Raw genomic sequence first — 10,048 nt, 5'->3', positions numbered from 1 at the left:
TGGGGGGAGCCTGCTTCTCCCTCTCCCACTTCCCCTGCTTGTGTTCCCTCTCTTGATGTGTCTCTCTCTGTCAAATACATAAAATAAAATCTTTTAAAAAAAGATTTAGATTCTCTTTGGACTGAAGAATAAATTAATTTACTTCTCTGAGTGAATACAATATAATTGTTTTTCTCTACTTGGCTTATTTCGTTCACCATAATCCCCTGCAGTTGCATCCATGTTGATGCAAATGGTGGGTATTCATCATTTCTGATGGCTGAGTAATATTCTATTGTATATTTGTACCACTTTTTCCTAATCCATTCATCTGTTGAAGGGCATCTCAGCTTCTTCCACAGTTTGGCTATTGTGGACATTGCTGATATGAACTTTGGGGTGCTTGTGCCCCTTTTTTCACTACATTTGTATATTTAGGATAGATACCTAGTAGTGCAATTGCTGGGTCATAGGATAGCTCTATTTTTAATATCTTGAGGAACTTCCATACCATTTTCCAGAGTGCCTCTACCAGCTTAGATTGCCACCAGTAGTGTAAGAATGTTCCCCTTTCTCCACATTCTCACCAAAATTTGTTGTTTCTTGCCTTATTAATTTGTGCCATTCTAACTGGTGTAAGGTGGTGTCTCATTGTGGTTTGATTTGAATTTTCCTGATGGCAAGTGGTGTTGAACATTTTATCAGGTCTTTGTTAGCCATTTGTATGTCTCCTTCGGAGAAATGTTTATGTCTTCTGCCCATTTCTTGACTGGATTATTGGTTTTTGGGGTGTTGAGTTTGGAAAGTTATTTATAGATCTTGGATATCAGCCCTTTATTTGTAACATCATTTGCAAGTATCTTCTCCCATTTCTGGAATTGCCTTTTAGTTTTGTTAACTGTTTCCTTTGCTGTGAAAGGGCCTTTTATCTTCATGAAGTTTCAAAAGTTCATTTTTGCTTTTGTTTCCCTTGCCTTTGGAGACATGTCTTGAAAGAAGTTGTTATGGCCAATGTCGAAGATGCTACTATGTTCTCCTATAGGATTTTAAAGGATTCGTGTCTTACATTGAGGTCTTTCATTCATTCAGAGTTTATCATTGTGTATGGTTTAAAAGAATGGCCCAGTTTCACTTTTCCGTGTGTAGCTGATCAATTTCACCAGCACTATTTATTGATGAGACTGTCTTCTTTACATTGGGAATTTTTTCTCGATTTGTTGAAGACTAGCTAATGAGAGAGTTATGATCCACTTCTGGAGTCTCAATCCTGTTCCATTGATCTATGTGTCTGTTTTGTGCCAATAACATGCTACCTTTGTGATTACAGCTTTGTAATAGAGTTTGAAGTCAGGCACTGTGATGCTACCACCTTTGGTTTTCTTTTTCAATATTCTCCTGGCTATTCAGGATTTTTTCTCATTCCACACAAATTTTAGGACTGTTTTTTCCAGCTCCTTGAAAAAGGTTGATGGAATATTGATAGGGAAAGCATTGAAAATGTAGATGCTCTAGGAATAATAGATATTTTCACTATGTATATTCTTCCAATCCATGATTATGCAACAAATTTCCGTCTCTTTCTGTCTTTCTCAATTTATTTGATAAGTGTTCTCTAGTTCCTAGAGTTCAGATCATTTTCCTATTTGATTAGATTTATTCCCAGGTATCTTACTGTTGTTAGTACAATTGTAAATGAGATCAATACCTTAATTTCTCTTTCTTCAGTCACATTGTTAGTGTATAGAAGTACAATTGATTTCTGTGGACTGATTTTGTATCCTACCACGTTGCTGAATTACTGTATGAGTTCTAACAATTGTTTATGGAGACTTTTGGGTTCTCCACACAAAGTATCATGCCATCTCTGAAGAAAGAGTTTGACTTATTCTTTGAAAATTTGAATGCCTTTTTATTTCCTTCTGTTGTCTGATTGCTGAGGCTAGGACTTTTAGTACTATTTTGAACAATAATGGTAAGAATGGTCATCTCTGTCATGTTCCTGACCTTAAGAGAAAGCTCTCAACTTTTCCCCATTGAGAATGATATTCATTCTGAAATTTTCATAGATGGTTTTTATGATATTGAGGAATGTTCTCTCTATCCTTACACTCTAAAGAGTTTTAATCAGGAAAAGATGCTGTATTTTGTCAAATGTTATTTCTACATCAATTGAGAGGACCATGTTTCTTGTATTTTCCTTTATTAATGTGTTGTATCATGTTGATTGATTTACATATGTTGAACCACCCTTGTATCCCCAGGAATAAAGCCCACCTGGTCATGATGGATAATCCTTTTAATGTACTATTGGATCGTATTGCCTAAGATATTTGAGTATTTTGGCATAGAGTTTCATCAGGGATATTGGTGTGCAATTCTCCTTTTATTGGGATTTTTGTCTGGCTTCGGGATCAGGGTAATGCTGGACTCCTAGAATCAGTTTTGAAGTTACTCTTCTGTTTCCATTTTCTGAAACAGCTACAGTAGAATAGGTATTATTTCTTCTTCAAAGTCTTGGTAGTATTCCCCTGGGAAGCCGTCTGGCCCTGGACCCTTGTTTTTTGGGAGGTTTTGGATTAGTGATTCAATTTCATTACTGGTTATTGGTCTATTAAGATTGCCTATTTCTTGGGTCATGGTAGTTTATAAGTTTCCAGGAAGGCATCCATTTCATCCAGGTTGTTTAATTTATTGGCTTAAAGTTGCTAGTAATAATTTCTAATAATTTCTATTTCTTTGGTGTTAGTCATGATTTTCCCCCTTTCATTCATTATTTTATTAATGTGGGTCCTCTCTCTTTTATTTTGGGTAAGATTGGCCAGTGGTTTATACATCTTATTAATTCTTTGAAAGAACCAGCCTCCAGTTTTGTTGACATATTCTACTGTTTTTCCAGTTTCCATTTTGTTGGTCTCTGCTCTAATCTTTACTATTTCTCTACTCCTGCTCAGTTTAGATTTTATTTGTTGTTCTTCTCCAGATCCTTTAGGTGTAAGTTTAGATTGTGCATTTGAGATTTTTTTTCTCTTTTTTGAGAGAGGCTTGGATGGCTATGTATTTCCCTCTTACAGTTTTGCAGTATCCCATAAGTTTTTGATCAATGTGTTTTCATTCTCATCAGTTTCCATGAGTTGTTTAAGTTCTCCTTTAACTTCCTGGTTGACCCAATCATTCATTAGCAAGATGCTCTTTAAATTACAGTTGTTTGAATTACTTCCATTTATTTTTCTTGTGATTGAGTTCCAGTTTCAAAGAATTATGGTGTGATTACATGCAGGAGATAATCTGAACCTTTTGTTATTGGCTGAGACCCAATTTGTGACCCAGTATGTGGTCTACTCTTGAAAAGTTCTGTATGCAAGCAAGAAGAATGAGTATTCTGTTTTTTGTGTGTTTTGTGTGTGTGGGGGGGGTGGGGGTTGTTTTGTTTTGTTTTGTTTTTTTCTTGTTTTATTTTTGGTTTTTTGTTTTGTTTTGTTTTGGGGGTAGAATGTTTTCTATATATCTACAAAGTCCATTTGGTTCAATGTGTCATTCAAGGCTTTTGCTTTCTTTGTTGATCTTCTGCTTAGATGATATGTCCATTGCTGAGAGAACATTGAGGTCTCCTTCTATTAAGGTATTATTCTCAATATGATTCTTTATTTTCATTAACAGTTGGTTTATGTAGTTGATGCTCCCATGTTTGAAGCAAAGATATTTACAATTGTTAGATTTTCTTGCTGGATGGACACCTTAAGTATGAGAGCGTGTCACTCTAAATCTCTTACTATAGAATTTGGATTAAAATCTAATTTGTCTGATATGACAATTGTTACCCCAACATTTTTTTTTTTTAGGTCTACTACCATGATAAATCAATCTCAATCTCCTCACTTTCAGTCCGGAGGTGTCCTTAAGTTCAAAATGAGTCTCTTGTAGACAGCATATGGATAAGCCCTGTTTTTTTTTTTTTTCCAATCTGAAACCCTGTGCCATTTCATGAGAGCACTTAAGCCATTTATGTTGAGAATAACTCTTGAAAGATAGGAATTTGCTGCCATCATATTGCCCGTAATGTCCCTGTTTCTATAGACTCTCTTTAAATTTTTTTATCTATATTACTCTTGGGTTCTTTCTTCTTTTATAGAATTCCCCTTAATATTTCTTGCAAGGCTGGCTTGGTGGTCAGATAGTCATTCAGTTTCTGCTTGTCCTAGAAGCTCCTTGTCTCTCCATCCATCTGAATGATAGGCTTGCTAGATAAAGTATTCTTGGCTGCATGTTCTTCTCATTTAGTGAAAAGTCCCTGTGGACATGTGACTTTATTCTGATGTTTCTCTCTCTGTAGGTAAGAAATCTCTTCACCCTTGGTTCTCTCAGGTTAACTTCCTTGGCTCTAAGATTTTCTAGTTTTACTATTATAAACCATGTGTTGGTATGTTTTTATTGATCCTGGGAGGGGTCCTCTCTGCCTCTTGGACACAAATGTTTGTTTCCTTACCCAGATTAGTTAAGTTCTCAGCGATGATTTGTTCAAATATACCTTATTGTCCTCTCTCTCTCTCTCTCTTTATCTACCCCATATAATTCTGACATTGGAATATTTCATGGAATCATTGATCTCTCTAAGTCTGTCCTCATGGGCATATATCTGCTTATCCCTATCCTTCTCTGCTTCCTTCCTTTCTATGAGATTATATCCTAGCTCACTAATTCATTCTTCTGTCTTATTTATCCTGGTTGTTGGAGGATACAGTTTAGACTGCATCTCATTCATAGCATTTTTATGTCTGACCTGATTAGATCTCATTTCTGCCCTTAGAAATTCTATATTGTCATTAATGGTTTTCTCAATCCTATCGAGAAAATCCTATTGACTTCATAAATGTTACCCTGAAGTCTATCTCTGACATATTTCTTATATCAATATCCATTAGATCTGTGGGAGAAGCCATCATCTCTGGGTCTTTTCTTTGTTGGGAGTTCTTCTTCCAAGTCATTCTATTGAGGAATGGTTGAGAGAATGTAGAGTCAAAAACATCAGCCATGACCCAAGCAAGATGCACCCTAGGAAAATCTGGAGTATTCAGAAGCCATAACAGAAAAAAACTTTGCAAAAAGAAAAAAAAAAACCTACAATGTAACACGGGAATAAAATTTATAAAATTTAAAAATTAAAAAAAATCAAAACAGAATGAGGTTAAGAGGGTTTATAATCACTCAGTGTAGAAAAGAAGGGTGTTTCAATTTTCCTGGGTATATTTTGGTCCGTTTGTTAGAGGATAGTACTTCCAAAATTACAGGGAAAGTAAAACTTGTATATATAAAGATAATATTGAATAGGGGAAGAAAAGGCTACAATGAAGCAGATATCTGTAAAAATATAGAGGTGTGAAAAGGTACAAGTTAAAAAGCTACTCTGAAATATAAATTGATATATTAAACACCTAGTTGAAATGAAAAAAAAAAGTAAAAAGAAAATACCCAGAAAGAGCATAAGAGAAAGAATAAAAAGAAAAAGAGAGGTGTATCTGAAAAATAAAAAAGCTGTGAGGCAGCACCTGGAGCTCTATATACTATTTTTCTCTGGTGTTGGGGTTTTAACGTCTTATGGTGTCCATAAGGTTGTCATCCTCTTTTTCTTCCAGCCTGTCTTCTGGGCAAAAGTCCCATAATGCTCTTTCTCAGTCAACCCCACTTGTGCAGATTTGCCTGCCCCATGTTGGGGGATGGACTCCATAGAAACTGGTCTTTTGAGCTTTTGTTCTCTATCAGTTTTCACGACCCCTTCTGAGGGTCAGAGCAAAAACAGCCACAACAAAACCTCTGTCCAGTAACAGAGAAATCGCAGTCTGCTCCCTTCACTAAATGCTCTAGGACAAACAGCCTCTGTTTCTGTATGCACCACTGACAATTGCAGCCTACTGAAGTGCATTCCCACAATGACTCTCTCAGAGATCATCGTAGGGACCCTGGCATGTCCCTACCCTTTGGAATTCTAAAACGATGACTAGCCATGAGCTCCCAAGCTCAAATACAGCTCCTGGATTCTGATTGAGCATTTTTCTAGAGCACTTTCCCAGGTGTTACGGCTCTGCAATATTTTGCCTGGTGTCTAACACAGGAGACTTTTGTGCTCTGGTGTTATATATCACTTCCCAAGAACTAGCTTATCTGAAGCTCCTCCCCCTTTCTGTCTATCTTCCAATATCTCCCCACAGATTCATGATGCTGCACATCTTACCTTGAAAAAAGCAGCCACTTTTCTGTTGGTAGAGATCCAGATACATATTCTCTCATCTCAGGCTGATTTTGTGGGTATTCGGAATGGTTTTGTAGATATCCAGCTAAATTCAGGAGATCAGCTGAAACAGGGTCCCCTACTTCTCTGCTATTTTCTCTTTCCATCCAGACTCAGTATTTTAGCTCCTAGACTTGAAAATATAAATCTTCTTCTTTGGAAAATCAATACCTTTCTGGTATAAATGATATCAAGAATTAGGATATGATTTTGACATATTTATTTTTATTTTTTAAGATTTTATTTATTTATTTGACAGACAAAGATCACAAGTAGGCAGGGAGGCAGGCAGAGAGAAAGAGAGGAGGAAGCAGGATCCCTGCTAAGCAGAGAGCCTGATGTGGGGCTTGATCCCAGGACCCTGGGATCATGACCTGAGCCGAAGGCAGAGGCTTTAACTCACTGAGCCACCCAGTCACCCCTGATTTTGACATTTTTAAAATTTAAATTCAATAAGTCAACATATATTACATCAGTTTTCAATAAATTTGATTTGTCTTATATGTTTAATTCTTGTATCAATGACCTATTTTTAAAAAGATTTTATTTATTTATTTCACAGAAAGAGAGATAACATGTAGGCAGAGAGTCAGGCAGAAAGAGAGGGGGAAGCAGGCTCTCCACTGAGCAGAGAGCCATATGTGGGGCTCAATCCCAGGATCCTGAGATCATGACCTGAGCCAAAGGCAGAGGCTTAACCCACTGAGCCACCCAGGTGCCCCAAAGACCTACTTTTTATATAGCTAAAAACATTGATGTAGCTCAGCTTCTAAGAACTGATATTATGCAATTATACAAGGCAAGGCAAGGCACTAACATAAATTACAAGTTATATGAATAATGTCCTCTTGTTCACCTATGTTGGTGCCATGTGGTGCAAAGACACACTTATTCATATCCTTGCAACTGATCGAAAATATTTATTATCCTAATGAATCAATAATAAAGATGGTGGTACATATTTTGAAAAATTTGAAAGTGAGAATAAGTTGTAAAAAGTTGAAATAAATTTTATGTCCAAGTCAATTTTTTGAAGATGGCAGATGAAAGATCTGAAAAATATTTTATCATTATCAGGCATGTACTTATAAATAAAAATGTAATTGAAAGAGAACATTGCAAATGATGAAAGTTGTCATCTATTTCTTTATTTGCAGTGTCACTCCTGTTTGAAATCATGAACATCTGCAACACCACCTCAGATTTAATTCTAGGACTCTAACCACACAGAAGCCCATCTATTTCTCTTTGTGATGGTTCTGACAGTTGCCTTTGCCTCCTTCATTGGCAATGCCATCATGATTTTCCTGATACACCAAGATAGCCAGCTCCACATGCCGATGTACTTCCTACTGAGTCAACTCTCTTTCATGCACATGATGTTGGTCTCTACTATTGTGCCCAAAATGGCAGCTGACTACTTGACTGGCAAGAGTACATCTTCCCTGCTGGCTGTGGTTTGCAGATCTTCTTTTTCACATCATTAGGAGGGGGTGAGTGCTTCCTCTTAGCAGCCATGTCCTATGACTGCTATGTGGCTCTTTGCCACCCACTGAGATACCCCATTCTCATGAGCTGGCAATAATGCCTGAGAATGACTATGGGGTCTTGGCTCCAGGGAAGAGCTTATGGGCTCATGCAGGCAGCTGCTACCCTGAGTTTTCCATTCTGCAATGCACATGAGATCAATAATTTCTTCTGTGAGGCCCCTACTCTGGTGTGTTTGGCTTGTGCTGACACAGTTGTTTTCAAATATGTGATGTGCAGTTACTGTGTATTAATGCTCCTGGTCCCATTTTCTCTCATCCTGATCTCCTGTAGTTTCATCTTAGCTGCAACTCTCAAAACGCGTTGTAGAGAAGCTCACAAGAAGACATTTGCCACCTGCTCTTCGCATCTTTCTGTGGTGGAACTCTTTTATGGAGCTTGTATTTTTACCTATATGCAACTCAAATCCTACAGGCCAGCTAACAGTGATAAAGTGGTGTCAGTTTTTAATATGATCTTCACTGCTTTGTTGAACTCCCTCATCTGCAGTATGAGGAACACTAAAGTCAAGGGAGCCCTGAGAAAGTGTATGGGTCAGTGTGCTGCCTTAGGTCATGGCTAATTACATTGATTTGCCCCCAATTTAAAGGCTGTATAAAGTGACTATGTGGGATTTCCTAGAGAAAAGTTACATATGTGTTATATCTATATCTGTTACTATTTTACACAGAAATGTGGATAGACCTCCATAGTTTGGATCTTTTCCTCTGTTGTCATAAACACATCCAATTGGGGATTGTTAAAAATTTGTTAATCACAAATCATTAAAATGTTTTTACACCACACCATACAGTAAGTATTTGTTCAGAGAATGAAGTAAGTAGTCAAACAATTTTCAACATCAGTTGTAATTTCTTTTTAATTGTGGTATAATTTACAAACACTAGAATGCTCAAAATTGATTACTCAACCAACTTCAATAATTTGGGCTTATTACCCACTAACTAGTAAGATACAATTCTCATCAGACCAGAAGTGTTTTTCATGACCTTTTCAGTAAAACCATTCAACCAAGATAGAATTACCAGTCAGATTTGTATCTCTATTCTGTAGTTTGGCCTATTGTAGAATTTTCTTTCAGTAAAAACAAAATGAGCATTTTTTATATCATGTGTCTTTTTCTCAACTTAATTGTTCTTAAAGATTCTGCCACAATTTTACATTTATCATCAGTTTGCTCATTTTTGTTCCTAAATAATATTCCTATCTCTAAATCTAATACTTTTTGTTTACTTACTACTTTGGTGATGAACATGCAGGCTATTTTCAATCTGGAACTATTATGAAAAAAACATCCTTTTAAAGACCACATGGTTTTATTTCACTTGGTAGATGCATGAGTAATTTTTAGTGAACAGTGCAACAATATGTTTGTTCAATTTTACATGTCTGCCAGCAAGTCACAGGAGTACCACTTGTTCCAATTGCCAGCAATTTTGGGTAACATTGACCTTTTTCATTTTACCTATACTAGAATGGATAGACTAACTCATTGTGTTTTTATTTTGCATTTCCTCGATGATTAAGGTTTCCAAGGACTTTTTCATTACTTCATTGTCTGTGTGCATATCTTCCTTTGTGGAAGATCAATTTTCATATTTAGGGAAATAACAAGAATGTAGATGCTTCCAATTCAAAAACAACTTGGTGGTTTTGTAATAAACAATATATGACACTCATAGGGTTATTTGGAATTTTTAAAAAATAGTTATATTTGGGTTACTCATTACATTTATCTGACAAATCTGTTTTTATTCTATTTTCAAAGATTAGATATTTTTTAGATATTTTCATTAAAATTAATATTTATGCAATTCTTCCCATCATCAATGTCCATTAAGCTGAAATTATTAGTTTTTTTAAATTATGCAGTATCACATATTTCAATTCCTTTGGTGGTATGATGCCTTGAATATCTGATACTTTTTTTTTCTCTAGTAAGTAATTTTTGCCTAATGAAGGATAAAAAAATAGGTGACAGAATTTAGGATCTGGTGTCCTTTTCAGGGGACTATATATATATATATATACACACACACTTTTACTGAAAAATGATTATATATCTACAATGATTTCTGGCCAAGAAATTTAGCACTTTTAAAGAGGTGGTTTTTACAAAGAAAATAACTATAAATATATAGATATTTATTAATACATATCTATATTTTCAAATTTGTATTTATTTGCCATTCAAAGTCTTTAGCAGTAAAATACAAAATGTAATTTAAGGCAATAGTC

General features: G+C 35.8%; 1 pseudogene; it reads left to right on the top strand.

Moving 5' to 3' along the window:
* Positions 1-7,439: 7,439 nt before the first annotated feature.
* LOC116861097 lies at positions 7,440-8,372 on the top strand (annotated as a pseudogene).
* Positions 8,373-10,048: the final 1,676 nt, after the last annotated feature.

Source organism: Lontra canadensis, unplaced genomic scaffold (assembly GCF_010015895.1).
Source record: "Lontra canadensis isolate GAN:19392208 unplaced genomic scaffold, GSC_riverotter_1.0 scaffold190, whole genome shotgun sequence".
Classification (NCBI taxonomy): domain Eukaryota; kingdom Metazoa; phylum Chordata; class Mammalia; order Carnivora; family Mustelidae; genus Lontra; species Lontra canadensis.
This window is presented reverse-complemented; position numbering and strand designations above follow the sequence as displayed.